The following is a 13,738-nucleotide window of genomic DNA, read 5'->3' as shown; positions in this document are numbered from 1 at the left end:
AGTTGCCTTCTTATTGAAGGATTTATTATTATAGGACGACTTTGTTTGCTTGTTTATAAATAGTTTCTTTCTTAAGCGTCTGACAAACAAGACCATCTCATCCTCAATGTCGGATTCAACCTTTTCACTTTCTAATGCTTGAAGAGCCATGTTCTTATTTTTACTTGGTTCAGCATCATCGTTATCTAGGACAATCTCGTGAGCCGTGAGGGCTCCTATGAGTTCCTGATAAGACAAGGAAGTAAGATCTCTTGATTCCTCCATTGCTGTCACCTTAGGACGCCACTTTTTGGTCAGACTCCTAAGGACTTTTCTCGCAATGTCCTCCGTTTCAAACTTTCTACCAAGATTTTTCAATTCATTTATGATAATGGAGAATCGTGCAAACATGCTATCAAGAGATTCCTTTGGCTCCATTGTAAAGAGCTCATATTTTTTAATCAGTAAGTCAATACGATATTTCTTTACAATTGTTGTTCCCTCATATGCTAGTTCAAGACCATCCCATATTTCCTTGGCCGAAGTACAAGAAGAAAAACGATCGAATTCATTAGATGTCATCCCGTTTTGCAAAAAGCTTATCACTTTCGAGGTTTTCTCAGCCTTCTTGTAATCAGCCTCCACATAGTCTTCTTCCTTTTTCTCATAGGTAGTGCCTTCAGTAGATCCAACCAAAATTTTATTTGGACCATTTTGCATGATCTTCCAGCACTCCCAATCATGTCCTTTTATGTAGTGTGTCATCATGTTCTTCCAAATTCCATAATTCTTCCCATCAGAGACGGGACACTTTAGATACTTAAAATCTATTTCACACGTGTAAGGCAGCGGAATAAAAAAGTAAATAAAATAAAAAGAGATAGACGGATCAGCCTCTTTGCAGTTAGGCAATCAAGAGCACGAGGATCTGATACCAATTGAAGAGTCTATCGATCCGAAATACTCAAGGGGGGGGGGGGTGAATTGAGTATAAAAACTTTAGCCCACTTTTTCAAATGTCCGTATGAGCATGAATTAATAATTAATTACTTAAAGTTTATTGATCAAACTTTAACTAATTAGCTAAGCAAAGTTAAAACGTAAAGAAACGAACAAAGGAGAACGAGTGACACACGTGATTTTGATCGAAGTGGTTCAGTTTCACAAGTCAAAACCTATCGCCACTATTCTCGATTAATAATTTTATTACCTTTCTACGGATTACAAAATTACTAACCCACTCGTACAACTAACTCTAGTTGTAACTCAATTGAGTATCGTTAAATACTCGATATTGTCTAACTTACATTAATAAGAAAGCACTAGATTGTTCTTCTAATTTGTTCACACAATTGAATGAGTAAGAAACAATGTAAAGTACTATTATCCAATAACGTAATCTATGAAAGTAAGCAACAATATGAAGTACGACTTTTTGAAAGGATTTTCAAATTGCAAAAACAAATTAATCACTCAATAAAACGTTTACTCGATTTTTGCAAATGATCTTTTTAATTATGAAAAGTTGGTTTAAAACAATGAAGTACTTGTGTATATATAGTAGATAAGAGAGCTAGCGTTTTACGAAACCCTAAAGGTGCCGTGTCACCCTTATGGATTGTTTCACAAGAAACAAATGTTATCTTCTCTTACTTTTAATCAATTAATATCTCATCATAAGTAAATAAGGTAAATCTATAAATTGTTAAGATAGGAAAGTATCTTACACCAACTTATTCTAGATTTAACCTAATAGATTACTTGTGTAAAAGGATAATGCGAAGGGGATGACGGCTCATAAGCTTACCGTCTCAATTCGAAACCCTAGAGGAAATATTAATACATGACTTATGGTTTAGATCTAGATAAATTTGAGAACCCTAGATAGCATGACAACTCATAAGTTGTTTTACTAATCAATAGGATATTCATAAATCTATTTGAACTTATCAAACCCGTATCTCCTCTCTAATATACATACACATATTTTCGAAAAATATATTTAAAGATTTGAACTTCGAAAATCAATTTTAAAACCCTAAAATCGTGACTTCATATTACAGCCTAAAGTTATAGGTCAAATGACTATATGTAGATACCCAGTATCTGCACCTTCCAAAAACCACCCGATGATGATCAGACTATAAGGTGTTTTTGATATGCGTGCGTAGATTGGCTATATATGAGACGGTTTAATGCATTACTCGGATATGAAAAATGATTTAAGAAATGGTTTTCTAACTTCATTTGCATTAAAACAACACTATTTAGAGTTAAAACCGTCTTTGGACCCAAAACCGACTCAGAAACCAACAACTCGAGTCAATCCGAGTCAACCCGAGTCAACCCGAGTCTCGAATGTCAATAATAATGCCATAAATGGTTTTATCTTGCCATTTGCATTAAAATGACACTAATTAGAGTTAAAACCGACACCGGGCTAAAAACCGACTCAAAATTCAAATCCCGACTCAACACGGATCATATCCGAGTCAAGCACACAAAATACCTACCCCAAGTAACACCCAAAATCATCTCTTTAGATTCCCATATTGTTACACGATATCTTATTTGATTACCACAAATCAAACCAACCAAACAATGGATAGGGGAAAGGCCACGTCCAAATTGAAAAGGACAGGGCACCCCATTGTGTAGCAGGGTGGCGCGCGCCTCTTTAGGCTTCCTGCTTAGCCTCTAAGCAAACTCAACCGACCTACCACCCCATATTTCTCTATAAATACCCACCATAACACACCAAAATACTCACGCCTCTTTCCTTTTATGGTTTTTACCATTTTATTTCACTTTTATGACAAACATTTTAACCATAAATCGTAATCACCCTTGGTTCCTTATATGATGACGGTTTAATCCATGACTCGGTGGTATTACTGGTTAATTGCAAATTAAAGGGTATTTTAACCCTCTTTTCTTCTATTTACCACTTTTCTCATTTATTTACATGTCGGTTTAATCCAAGTACGATGATAAATATTGACTAATTACAAAGAAATGAACTTAACATATTAGTTCATATCAAACATTTTCCTTTCACTTTTATTTCATTTTATTTTTATCCTTATCTTGACCATATCATATGTCACCCTTGGTTAAAATAAATACCATGTCGATTTAATTCGAGTACGGTGATAAAACGGTTAAGCACACACATTTTACATTTCTATTTGTAAACTATGCTTTTCAAACTTGCAAATCCGACAAACGAATATTACTAAGATAATAGTAATTGTTCCGAGTCATGCAAATCATTCAAACATATAAATACAATTTTAAACAACCTTTTTAACAACCAGGAGGCACCTCTTGGCTCGCCCTATGGCTCGCACCCCAAGAGTCTGCCAATTTCCACCTTTTAAAACCTGGGCAGAGCCCTTTCCCTCGCCAATAGGCTCGCGCCCTAATGGGGCTGCCTGACACTGTTCTGTCCCGTTTTGGTACTGGTCTGGGACGATCCCGATTACGGTTAACCCGTATACGTGACGGATCAGATTGACGAGTTTGCATTTTATACTTAATCCTTTAAACTCACTTTTTCAAATAAATGGATCGTGTCAAGCATCGTAACCCAAATTTGGTAAATGTATATTTAATTTCCGTTTTACATGCAAATCAACCTTTAAATCCAACTTTGACATCAATTTTATGATATGCGGATAAACAAACCGACTTATCAAATTCTCACATGTTAGGTTAAGCTTTTGGATGCGCATTCACACATTTAAACCGTTTTATCAACTTTTGCACTTAAAAAACAACGATCGATCCGTAGAGGCTGCTAACGCGGGCGAGATTGGGTGTCCGATTAAAGGGCTTCCCAATACGTACCCTCACCCCTTACTCAGAACCTTTGGATAGTGGATGGCCTTATCCAGGGCGTACGAGAGTCATTCTAGCGATAGGATGCTAAAGGGGGACGAGTCCTAATCTTTAGTACCGATGGCAAGCACCGCTTTTTGCCTTGATTAACCTAGGTATAAAGTGGATTTCGAACGGGTTCCAAGCATCCCATAATTGCTTGGTGGTGACTCCAAATATCTCTTGCATCGTTTCGAGACCTTTGTCGAGACGAAACCGACCGATCTAAAGCGATCTTGTCGAAAGCATTTCTACGCCTCCGAGCGTGGCTTTCAAAAGATTGCTGCATGTCCACAATTTGGCTTGGCGTGCAGGTGGCCCGTGTCTACAAACTAGTAGGTGGTCCACGTCCACAGACCGGTGTGTGGACTATGTCCACAGATTGGCGACTCTGCTCGGGATAACTAGGACACTTGTGTCTTTGTGATCCTTAGAGGTGAAACTCGAACGAGGTCGTGGTTAAAGTGTATTAATTGATATTACGGTCATAAGTCGGGTTCCTTATCCGGGCCCACAACCTAACCTTTATCGACCAATTGGCTCGTCCCGTCGGCGTGAGTTTTCTCATCTCCGCGTTTCGAATCCCGATTACGTCAAGCATACCATTGACGTTACACATTTCTGTTTCGTTAAAGAGCGTTCATTTCCTTCGTGCACGAGGCTAGGGCACCCTCCTTACACATTTTATTTGGATTGGTATCCCTCTCGAAAATCGGGGTTTGATCGCTTGGTGTGTAACCCACCCTTTTAAGCCAAAACCCGTGTCAGCATCATGCATAATATAATGAAACTGCGAGTGCTTATGTGTTATGTGATCATAAGTCCTTCCGTGTCATTTCCAAACTTTCAAAACACCTTTTTGCGCCGTTATAATAGCCATTTCAAACCTTGGTCTTTCGCCGACAGTTGCAAACCTTTTTAGGCCATCGTAATGACGATTTTCAAACCCGGTTTTACAATCGTTTCGAAACACCTTTTTACGCCGTTATAATGGCTATTTCAAACCTCGGTCTTTCGCCGACCGTTGCAAACCCTTTTTATGCTGTTGTAATGATGACTTTCAAAACTGGTTTTCTACAACCGTTTCAAAAACACATTTCACGCCATTATAATGGCCGTTTTAAACCTAGGTCTTCCGCCGACCGTTGCACGCCTTTTTAGGCCGTCGTAATGACGATTTTCAAACCCGGTTTCCTACAACAATTTCAAAAGCACGCCTTTTTAGGTCGTCGTAATGACGATTTTCAAACCCGGTTTCCTACAACCATTTCAAAGCACCTTTTTGTGCCGTTATAATGGCCATTTCAAAACCCAGTTTTTATAACTATTTCAAATGCACCTTTTCATGCCGTTGTAATGACGATTTCAATCCTTGGTTTTCACAAACCATTTCAAAATACCCTTTTACGTCGTCGTAGTGACCGTTTCAAACCTCCGCCCCATGCCGACCGTTGCATTCCCAAACGCCTTTTTACGGCGTCATAATGACGAATTCTGCCCTCAAATTTTCAAAATTCGAAATCAATTTCCAAACAAAATGTTTATCAAACCGCCGTAATGACGATTTTACCCGTGCAACTTTCCAAATTTCAAATCTCGTTTTCGAAATCAAATTTGGCTTTTCTAAGCCGTCGTAATGATGATTTCAATTCTTACAATTTTTGATTTGCATACCGTCTTTCAAAGGTTAAAGAGGTTTTCTAACCCGTCGTAATGACGAATTCAATCCTCACAATTTCCAATTTCAAATCATTGAGAACAAAGTAAATCGTTTTCAAATTTCCAATCAAAACTCAATCATTTGAAGACAAATTTAACCGTTTTCAAATTTCAATTCAAAATCAAATCTTTGAAAACAAATTTAACCGTTTTCAAATTCCAATTCAAAATCAAATCATTGAAATCAATTTAATCGTTTTCAGATTTCAAATACAATTTCAAATCATTTGAAAACAAATTTAACCGCTTTCAAAATTCGATTCAAAATCAAATCTTTTGAAAACCAATTTAACTGTTTTCAAATTTCAAATCCAATTTCAAATCATTTGAAAACAAATTTAACCGTTTTCAAATTTCAATTCAAAATCAAATCTTTGAAAACAAATTTAACCGTTTTCAAATTTTCAATCCATTTTCAAATTCTTTGAAAACAAACTTAACCGTTTTCATGGCCATTGTGATGACCATTTCAAATTCTTCAATTCTCGATTTTCAAATCCGTGATTCGGAATTTCAAAAACCGTCTTCGGAAACAACACTTTTTTCAGAGCCGCCGCAATTTCAACTCAAACCGTCTTTTGAAAACAAACCTAAGACAACCCTTTTAACTGGCCGACCTTTTGAAGATCCCTACTCTTCGGAAGCCGTCCATAAAACGACAAATGAATCTTTTTGAAAATTTCTATTTTCGAAAATTTCAGTCCACCATTCCGATTCAGCCTCGAGTCGATTTCAAGTCAAGTAGTCTAGATAATGTCGAGTCTCTGCCGAAGTTAGTACCTACCTTCTGGTCTAGGTCGTGTCGCCTAATTGTTGAGATATCTTCAATGGCGTTAGAAGAGTCAAAACCTCTCGGGCATTAAACCCGTCTTTCCCCTATATTACGGGTCAAAGGTCAAGCCTATATAAGCGTCTCATCCAACGGTGTCACTCCATCGACGAACCTTGAAATCCCGTCAGAAGTCGTCTACCTAGGCATCACTATGCCAAAGTCGATACTTGAGTCTAAGTTCAAAGTCATACACTAAGAGTTCAAACACAAGAGGTCATTAATGATCTTTAATGAACTCATAACCTAGTCACACCGTCGCGCCTTCACGACATAACTGCCTTTTATACATATGTGTCGTACTTGCCTTTGTTCGTGCAATCCCTTGCGAAGACAAGTTATAACGCCTATCGTTATGTAAAATAGGAATCCCTTGGTTGCCATCAATCGCCAACCAGGAACTCAAGAAGCTGATCAACCTTCACCTGCCATGACTTCTGCTGAAACCAACATCATGGTCCTTCGACTCCTAGCTACCGTGGAAAACTTGCACACTCGTCTCTCCCAAGTTGAGGACAAAATGATAACCGAGAATTTTCCCTCTTCTGATATTAAGCAAAGGGTTAAGCTCCTTGAAAGCCGACTACTTGCCAACGACAAAACCAACCCTAGTTGGACGGCTATAAAAATCACTAAAGCCAATTCCTTAGGTGCTCCACCAACCAAAACCAGACAACCTCATAGGTCCTTCCCTAATTTGGGTATGCCTTATGCCACAGCCTTGGAAAGGCTAATCTCTAAAGGAAAGCTTAAACCAATTAGTCCAACTCCAGACCCTCTACCAAGCAAGCGAGGACGTAGATGGGACGGAAAACTGTTTTGTCAATATCACCTCCTCCTAAAAGGCGTTATCCTTGACATGATCGAAAAGGGAAAATTATCATTACCTCCCTCAAAAAACAACAAAAACAACCCTCCAGAAAACCCATTTGGACACATCGAGGAATCTTCCCTAGATTGCTCTCATCTCATCTCTCCTGACGATGAGAAAATTCATGCAATTGGCAAAGATGGCATACAAAGCGCTATAATGATGCTCTCCGTCTCCCTCAGCAACATATTCTCAAAGCTGCAAGTTGCTATCGATGACTTGAACACTCGAAAATGAACCTGACCACTAAGGAGAAAACCAACCCTCTATTCACCAGCCAATGAGTGATGAGAATAAGGAATTGTCCGATGGTTCCCACATCCACGAACCCACCAACAAAGAACATGAAATCACCTCACTGAAATCCCTTTCAAAATACCAAACAATTTCCCCAAAACTTTCCATTGACAATGACCAAATCCTGTCTCCACCCAGGATTCACAAAAACAAAAACAAAACTCACAAAAACATCCCAAAAAACACAAATATTGAAACCATGGGAAAACATCAAAGGGTATTCATAGATCTGGGAATAGCATATGGCACCGCTCTGGAGATACTTACTTCAGAAGGAATGCTGCAGCCCATTGGTCCGACTCCGAACCCACCTAAACACAGGAGAAACCGATTTTGGGATGGTAATGCTTATTGCCAATACCATCAAGGCAAGGGCCATTGCACCAAAACCTGTTTCAAAATCAAGCATGCCATTCAAGATATGATTGAAGCTGGCAAAATCATAATTTCACCTCTCAGTCAAGACAATCCTCCTGAATGTCTCAAGCCAAACAACAAGGTTGAACGTTCTCAAAGGACATTCACTAATCTCAACACAACTTATGCCGCAGCTCTTCAAAACCTTGTGACTGAAGGGAAGCTACAACCAATCGGTCCCACTCCGGACCAGCCTGAATGCAGGAAAACCCGTTTCTGGGACGGCAGTGCCTATTGCCAATATCATCAAGGAAAAGGTCATGACACTGAAACATGCATCAAACTGAAACATGCTATTCAAAATATGATCGAAAACCATGAACTGATAGCTTCATCCCTATGCCAACCAAGTGATGAAAACAACCCTAATGAACATCTCATTCTGCAAGGAGATGAAACCTTCATAGACTATTGTCCTCATATCGTCCCGAACAACGAGAGTGAAGTGCTCAAGTGGGTCAATGCTCAAGACCAAACATTCAAGCCGCTGGATGCTGTGAAAGAGACCTTCGAGGAGGAAACTGATTATTAGGAGTCCGTACCTACGATTGAGTCCGAGTCCGAGTCTAACGCTTTCTCATATCTATCCTAGTGTATGTTCTTTTATTCCTAAGTGACAAACTGGGGGCTGTCCCCATGAGTCACACGTATTCATCGAGTCTGTGCTAATATCTTATTTATCTAAATAAATGCACAATTTCCAACTATCATATATTCTCCCCTTTACCATTTCTCGTTGACAATGAGAATTGATTTGGGAATTGATTTAAAACAAACAACATGTTCCAATTTAACGTGAGTACACTCGAGTGACGTTCCGCTCCGAGCAACCAAAGGACTCGAAAATCCGTGTCCATTCTCTTTACCTATTCCATGTCTGGCAATAGAAACCTTTCATTAGCACCCAGTCTAGAACGAGCTCTTATCAAAGGGATTCTACGACGAACCCAGATAACAAATCAGAACGTCTCCTTGTTCATGATCAATGACGGAAGGCAAGCCCATTCCCCACAAAAACATCCCATCACCAAGTATTAACCTCTCACCAACGGGTACATCCCCGTCTGCACCTTTACCTTTCTCGAACGAAGGACGACAAATGACCAATAGAAAACAAAAGCGAAAGGCCAAAATCAAAAACCAAAACCAAAAGGCCAAAAGACATTCGCCCAATCTCCAAACACAAAGCCAAAGCCAAAGCCAAGACAAAAAAAAAATAGTGAAATTGAAATTCACTATTTTCACAAATTTCAAACGACGGAAAAAAAAAACCGTCATTTTCAAATAAAAAAACAAAATAGTGAAATTCAAATTCCCTATTTTCACAAATTTCAAACGACGGAAATAAAATTTGTCATTTTCAAATCAAAAAACAAAATCGTGAAATTCAAATTCGCTATTTTCACAAATTTCAAACGACGGAAATAAAAACCGTCATTTTCAAATCAAAAAACAAAATAGTGAAATTCAAATTCACTATTTTTACAAATTTCAAACGACGGAATTAAAAACCGTCCTCTTCAAACAAAAAAAAACGAAATAGCGAAATTCAAATTCGTTATTTTGCCACAATTTCCAATGGCGGAATTGAAAACCATCACTTTTCAAGAAAAAGAAATAACGGAATTCAAAATTAATTATTTTCACACAATTCCAAACGACGGAATTAAAAACCGTCCTTTTTCAAACAAAAATGAAATAGTGAAATTTAAATTTGTTATTTTCACAAATTTCAAACGACGGAATTAAAAACCGTCACTTTTCAAGGAAATGAAATAACGGAATTCAAAATTCGTTATTTTTCTCACAATTTCAAACAACGGAATTGAAAACCGTCACTTTCAAGGAAATGAAATAGCGAAATTCAAATTCATTATCTTCACAAAGACTCAAATGATGGAATTAAAAACCATTACTTTTCAAACACAAAACCCAGGACCAATGATTCCAACACACAAAATCCCGGACCAACAAGCCCAAAACACCAAGTCCAGGACCAATGAGTCCAAAGCCCAGGACCAATAAGTCCAACACACCAAATCCCGGACCGATGAGTCCAAAACACCAAAACCTCAACCTTTCTTCCCCCCTAAGTCCTTATGGAGACTGTTACAGGGAGACCTATCTAGGATCCTGAGGATTCCCCTTAATATCATCACCAAACATCGCTTCACCCTTAAGTCCTTCTAGAGACTGTTATAGGGAGAACTATCTAGGCTTCTGAGGATTCCTCTCAAGCTCGTAATATCACACCTTAACCTTTAAGGTCAAGACATGGGATTCTGATCCCACATCGTTTACCAACCATTACACGCTCGGGCCACATCAAGCTTGAGACCCCATCACAAGTCGTAACCCATCAGCCTAAACACCACAAATACAAGCTCCTGATTTTTATCTGTCAAGCAAACCTATTATTACCAGGCTCTACATTCCATAATGTCGAAGTCGTTTTCACCATGACTCAGATACGGAGTCCTAGAAACATTGGTCCCCACAACGGCACATGCCTATTTCATTCTTAGAGTCCACTTTTTAGTGTGCTCATGTAACAAGAAACATTTTCACAAACTATGCCTCTTCGATTCATGATCAAGAGGTAATTCTCTCCAATCAACTTTCGATTCACCAAACGGAATTTACCGTCGTGACCCTTAGCTCCAGATTTTTATCTGTCAAACAAACCTATTATTACCAAGCTCCACATTCCATAATGTCGAGGCCATTTTCGCCCTGACCTAGATACGAAGTCCTCGAATGCTTTGCTACCGAGAACGGGACATACCCAATCTACCCTTAGGGTCCACTTTTTAGTGTGCTCACATGACAAGGAACATTTTCACAAATTACGCCTCTTCGATTCATGATCAAGGAGGAATTCTCTCAAATCAATTTTCGAGTCACCAAACGGCATTTACCGTTGTAACCCTCACACTTTAAGGTCCTAACAGTTAGCTTAGGCACACACACACACACACACACTCAGAACTACGATCTGGTTTGATTTCAGTGTTGGAGCTGGTGTCCTCCACAAATTAGTGTGATAACATTTGTAAATCTCTTACAGGTTCACAAGGGTATACTTCGTATATTTAATCAGTTGATTAACGTTTACCTAATAACGGTTGGCTTGCTAGAAAGTTTGACGTTATTATCATACATATGGCGGTGATCAACCGGTCCCTAAAGGTCACACCTATAGGACGTATTTGAGAAATGTGGTTATAGAAATATAATTACATTGATGCCCAAAATGACTAAAAAGTTAGTCAATGTGTTGATGAGATAATTATTTAATGAAAATTAAATAATATTAAGTTGAGACGAATTAACTGTCAATTCGTAAATTAAATATAATAAGTTATATTTAATTAAATATATATAAGGTTAGTTTGGACGAATTAATCTGTTAATTCGTAGTTAAATATAATCAGTTCTATTTAATATCAACAAGTTGAATGTGTCATAGTGGTAATAGTGAGGGTACACAAGCCAAGAGGTCATGGGTTCGATCCTCACTAGATGACAATTTAACACACTTTATATATTTTTGGAAAGACCAAAATAAGGAAAATACACTCCTTATTTTCGGTCTGTTTGGCCGAAAATTAGGAGGTTATTTCTTTCCTAATTGATTTCGGATTTCGGTCTATATAAAAAGAAAGGTTGAGAATTATTTCTAACCTAATGCTTTTTCTTGACCTTGCCTCCTTTTCTCATCACAAGAACACAAAGACAATTAAATTTTACAGAAAATTTTAGATTGATTTCTAGCATAATCAAAGGGCATATCTCAGATCGTCTTGGGTGCAACTAATAGGCGAATATCAATTTTGATATTGTTCTTAGGCCAATTTTGCTAGGACCTGAGGTTAATTCTAAATCCTTTTACTTTAGTTTACGTATTATATTTTATGACCTTAGATCATCTTTGTTAAATCGTTATAATCCTTTATGTTAAAGGGAAGTATACAGATTATTTCCCACAAGTGGTATCAGAGCTATACGCTACGTTTTTAATTTTGATGATTTTCATAAAATTGAATTTAAACAATAAAATTTGAAGGATCGGAAAATTTTTCCATCCGTGAAATTTTTTTTTTGCCGTCTGATTTTTTTTGCCGAGATGAAAATTTTGGCAGCCGTGTTTTTGTTCTTCTTTTGATGCGATATTTCCATTTTGATTTTTCATATTGTTGTTTTAATCAGTAAGAATGATTATATGAAGAATTGGTAGATGATTTGTTTTAATTCGGATTAAATTAGGCTGTAAATGGAATCGTCTTGTTGATGATATAAAAATTTGTTTTTGCTATATAGTTTTGGCATATACAGTTAATCATGTTTCATTAATCCATATGCTAATCTCGTTCTAATAGCATCTATAAACGATTTTTGTTCATCTTAATGTTTTTGTTTTGGGCATGTTTGTCGCAAAAAGAAAAAAAAATTAGGCATTAGGGTTCCTGTTTTTTAAACCGTGAATTTTTTTTTCGTTTCTGTACTGTTCACGAACAGCAATAAAAAAAATAAAAAATTGGAAAGTTTTCCTAATTGCCGAAAGAAAAATATAATTTGGAAAGTTTTCCCTTTTGTTTTCCTAATTGCATAATAATAATAATAAAAAAAAAAAAAAAGGGGGCTGTTTTTCAGCCGTTCAGCTGGATTTTAATAATAAAAAAAAAAAAATTTGTTTTTTTGCAGCCGAGTACAATCAAAAATTGGTTTTTGTTTTTTTTGGCCAATTAGTTATTGTGAATCGGTTCACAATTTAAAGATACCGAGTTATTTTAAAGCGGTTTAAAATTTTGACGGATAGAATTCATATTACAAGTTTAATATGGATTGAAATGAAATTAATGTGATTAAATTGCAGAATTGTCACTTAATTTAATTTAAATAGGTGGTTTGGATAAATTAATCAACATAATTAATGTATTGTATTATGTATGTTTAATTTATTTTAGTTGATGCTTTTAATTATGTTGAATGAATCGAATGAATGAATTTTATTTACGTATTTAATTTTTCAATCGGTTGTAATTTGTAATACTTAGTGTGGCCTTAGTCAATTATGTTTTCGTAATGAAGGAAACATAATTTTTATGTAATTATGAGATCTCGAATCTCCTTTATTTTAGTTTTGGGTTTTTGAAATTAGAATGTAATTAATAGGTCAATTATGTAATTTTAATTATTGTAATTTCAAAGAAGACTAAAGATGAAGATTCAAGCTCACTCCCGCTACATGGATCAAGATGGAACATCAAGACAAGCTTCTCGGGTCCAAGGATGGATTCCAAACTTGTATTTATTGTTCATTTTGATAGGATAGGCCACACTAGGACTTTTACTGTTTTTTTTTTTTACGTTTTTCATTTTATTGCTTTTCATTCACATGCTAATAATTGCATCATATTCCGCCTAAAACCAAACCACCTACTACTAAAATGCATGAAAATTGACTCATATAGTTGTTTGTTAGTTTTCATGGACATGCGAATGTCACGATCTATAAGCCATCACTTTAGTTTAAATCATTCTCGCATGCTAGATTATAGTTCACTTAAAATGAATTAAAAATAGTTGATGGGATCTTCCTCTAAAACGGAAATTGAGATTAGTCTTTATAAGGGCAAACATCTATGAGTCCCTTCTTCGTCGGTAGGCCTAATATGACCCCTTCTACGTTGGGTAAGTAGTTGTGTTGACTTAGTTTACCTCAACATCATAGTCCGAAGAGTTTC

The sequence above is a fragment of the Silene latifolia genome, chromosome X, assembly GCF_048544455.1.
Source record: "Silene latifolia isolate original U9 population chromosome X, ASM4854445v1, whole genome shotgun sequence".
Taxonomy (NCBI): Eukaryota; Viridiplantae; Streptophyta; class Magnoliopsida; order Caryophyllales; family Caryophyllaceae; genus Silene; species Silene latifolia.
This window is presented reverse-complemented; position numbering follows the sequence as displayed.